This window comes from Daphnia magna, linkage group LG9 (genome assembly GCF_020631705.1).
Source record: "Daphnia magna isolate NIES linkage group LG9, ASM2063170v1.1, whole genome shotgun sequence".
NCBI classification, from domain to species: Eukaryota; Metazoa; Arthropoda; class Branchiopoda; order Diplostraca; family Daphniidae; genus Daphnia; species Daphnia magna.
Window position 1 is genome coordinate 6934 of NC_059190.1, and position 4008 is coordinate 10941.

Genomic DNA, 4008 nt, shown 5'->3' on the forward strand with positions numbered 1-4008 from the left:
TTCACGATTTACCTGAACGAAAAAAATCAACGGTGACGTCTTGCGGCAGACGGGCGCTTCGCGCCCGCTGCCGCGTTTACAATTATCCTTATTGCAACACAACCGAGCCCCTCCTCCTAAAAAATCACATTTATCGGTTTTATCTCTTTTTCTCCAAAATTTTACACAAACAAGTTTGAAAATGATGTTATTTCGACTAATTTTGATATTCTGCGTCGATCTAGACCATTCCTGTTGCTCTACGATTTATGGTTCAAAAGTTAGCTATTTTGCATAAGGTTTCCTAAGTTCTCACTGTAGTAAAATGTTGATTTCTCACGAATCTTTGATATTTAAATATTGAAATGCATAGATTTCGACTAATTTTGAGATTCTGCGTCGATCTAGACCATTCCCATTGATCTAGCATGTACGGTTCAAAAGTTGGCAAATGCGGCTCAAATTGAAAATTCGCTTTAACTCCTCAACCGCAAGCCGCACGATTGAAATATTTATGTGCCGAACTGCTTTTTGCTTTCCCGACCGTGCGGTGCTGTCAGATTTCCGATTTACCTGAATGAAAATTTTGACTCCGGAATTTTCAGGAAAGTCGATTTTGTGGCTCAATTACAATTCGCCCCGAGGAAATATTTATGTGGCAATCTCCTCCCTATGTGCCCCACATTCTCCTAACGTCAAATTTGCGATTTACCTGAATGAAAATTTTGACTCCGGAATTTTCAGAAAAGTCGATTTTGTGGCTCAATTACAAGTCGCCCCGAGGAAATATTTATGTGGCAAGCTCCTCCCTATGTGCTTCACATTATTCTAACGTCAAATTTGCGATTTACCTGAATGAAAATTTTGACTCCGGAATTTTCAGAAAAATCGATTTTGTGGCTCAATTACAAGTCGCCCCAGGAAATATTTATGTGACAAGCTCCTCCCATATGCCTTCACATTATTCTAACGTCAAATTTGCGATTTACCTGAATGAAAATTTTGACTCCGGAATTTTGTGGCAAATCGATTTTGTGGCTCAATTACAAGTCGCCCCGAGGAAATATTTATGTGGCAAGCTCCTCCCATATGTGCTTCACATTATTCTAACGTCAAATTTGCGATTTACCTGAATGAAAATTTTGACTCCGGAATTTTCAGAAAAATCGATTTTGTGGCTCAATTACAAGTCGCCTCCCCGAGGAAATATTTATGTGGCAAGCTCCTCCTATATGCTTCACATTATTCTAACGTCAAATTTGCGATTTACCTGAATGAAAATTTTGACTCCGGAATTTTCAAAAAATGATTTTGTGCTCAATTACAAGTCGCCCCGAGGAAATATTTATGATCCTCCTTATGTGCCCCACATTTTCCTAACGTCAAATTTACGATTTACCTGAATGAAAATTTTGACTCCGGAATTTTCAGAAAAATCGATTTTGTGGCTCTATTACAAGTCGCTTCGAGGAAATATTTATGTGGCAAGCTCCTCTCTATGGGCCCCACACTACCCTGGTGTTGGAATTGTGAACTACCTGAACGAAAAATTTCACTGCGAATTTCCGAGAGAAAACTCGTTACTACGCCAAAACTGCGGTTAATATCTTTACGAAATACATCGGAACGTATTATCTAACAAATTCTGCATCTTTCTAGACCGCTCCCGTTGTCCTAGGATGAACGGTTCAAAAGTTGAAGAACACATTGCAGCATTCACAAGTTCTCATCATAGAAACATGGCTATTGCCGACGAATATTCAGAGTTCATCGAATGAAATGCATAGAATCTCACTAATTTTGACATTCTGCGTCGATCTAGACCATTCCCGTTGCTCTAGCATGGACGGTTCCAAAGTTAGCAAATACGGCTAAATATGCAAATTAGCTATAACTCCGCAACCGATAGCCGCCCGATGAAAATATTTGCACGCCGAGCTCCTCTCCTCCTTCCCGATCAAGCCCTCGAGTCAGATTCACGATTTACCTGAACGAAAAAAATCAACGGTGACGTCTTGCGGCAGACGGGCGCTTCGCGCCCGCTGCCGCGTTTACAATTATCCTTATTGCAACACAACCGAGCCCCTCCTCCTAAAAATCACATTTATCGGTTTTATCTCTTTTTCTCCAAAATTTTACACAAACAAGTTTGAAAATGATGTTATTTCGACTAATTTTGATATTCTGCGTCGATCTAGACCATTCCTGTTGCTCTACGATTTATGGTTCAAAAGTTAGCTATTTTGCATAAGGTTTCCTAAGTTCTCACTGTAGTAAAATGTTGATTTCTCACGAATCTTTGATATTTAAATATTGAAATGCATAGATTTCGACTAATTTTGAGATTCTGCGTCGATCTAGACCATTCCCATTGATCTAGCATGTACGGTTCAAAAGTTGGCAAATGCGGCTCAAATTGAAAATTCGCTTTAACTCCTCAACCGCAAGCCGCACGATTGAAATATTTATGTGCCGAACTGCTTTTTGCTTTCCCGACCGTGCGGTGCTGTCAGATTTCCGATTTACCTGAATGAAAATTTTGACTCCGGAATTTTCAGGAAAGTCGATTTTGTGGCTCAATTACAATTCGCCCCGAGGAAATATTTATGTGGCAATAACTCCTCCTTATGTGCCCCACATTCTCCTAACGTCAAATTTGCGATTTACCTGAATGAAAATTTTGACTCCGGAATTTTCAGAAAAATCGATTTTGTGGCTCAATTACAAGTCGCCCCGAGGAAATATTTATGTGGCAAGCTCCTCCCTATGTGCTTCACATTATTCTAACGTCAAATTTGCGATTTACCTGAATGAAAATTTTGACTCCGGAATTTTCAGAAAAATCGATTTTGTGGCTCAATTACAAGTCGCCCCGAGGAAATATTTATGTGGCAAGCTCCTCCCTATGTGCCCCACATTTTTCCTAACGTCAAATTTACGATTTACCTGAATGAAAATTTTGACTCCGGAATTTTCAGAAAAATCGATTTTGTGGCTCTATTACAAGTCGCTTCGAGGAAATATTTATGTGGCAAGCTCTCTCTCTATGGGCCCCACACTACCCTGGTGTTGGAATTGTGAACTACCTGAACGAAAAATTTCACTGCGAATTTCCGAGAGAAAACTCGTTACTACGCCAAAACTGCGGTTAATATCTTTACGAAATACATCGGAACGTATTATCTAACAAATTCTGCATCTTTCTAGACCGCTCCCGTTGTCCTAGGATGAACGGTTCAAAAGTTGAAGAACACATTGCAGCATTCACAAGTTCTCATCATAGAAACATGGCTATTGCCGACGAATATTCAGAGTTCATCGAATGAAATGCATAGAATCTCACTAATTTTGACATTCTGCGTCGATCTAGACCATTCCCGTTGCTCTAGCATGGACGGTTCCAAAGTTAGCAAATACGGCTAAATATGCAAATTAGCTATAACTCCGCAACCGATAGCCGCCCGATGAAAATATTTGCACGCCGAGCTCCTCTCCTCCTTCCCGATCAAGCCCTCGAGTCAGATTCACGATTTACCTGAACGAAAAAAATCAACGGTGACGTCTTGCGGCAGACGGGCGCTTCGCGCCCGCTGCCGCGTTTACAATTATCCTTATTGCAACACAACCGAGCCCCTCCTCCTAAAAATCACATTTATCGGTTTTATCTCTTTTTCTCCAAAATTTTACACAAACAAGTTTGAAAATGATGTTATTTCGACTAATTTTGATATTCTGCGTCGATCTAGACCATTCCTGTTGCTCTACGATTTATGGTTCAAAAGTTAGCTATTTTGCATAAGGTTTCCTAAGTTCTCACTGTAGTAAAATGTTGATTTCTCACGAATCTTTGATATTTAAATATTGAAATGCATAGATTTCGACTAATTTTGAGATTCTGCGTCGATCTAGACCATTCCCATTGATCTAGCATGTACGGTTCAAAAGTTGGCAAATGCGGCTCAAATTGAAAATTCGCTTTAACTCCTCAACCGCAAGCCGCACGATTGAAATATTTATGTGCCGAACTGC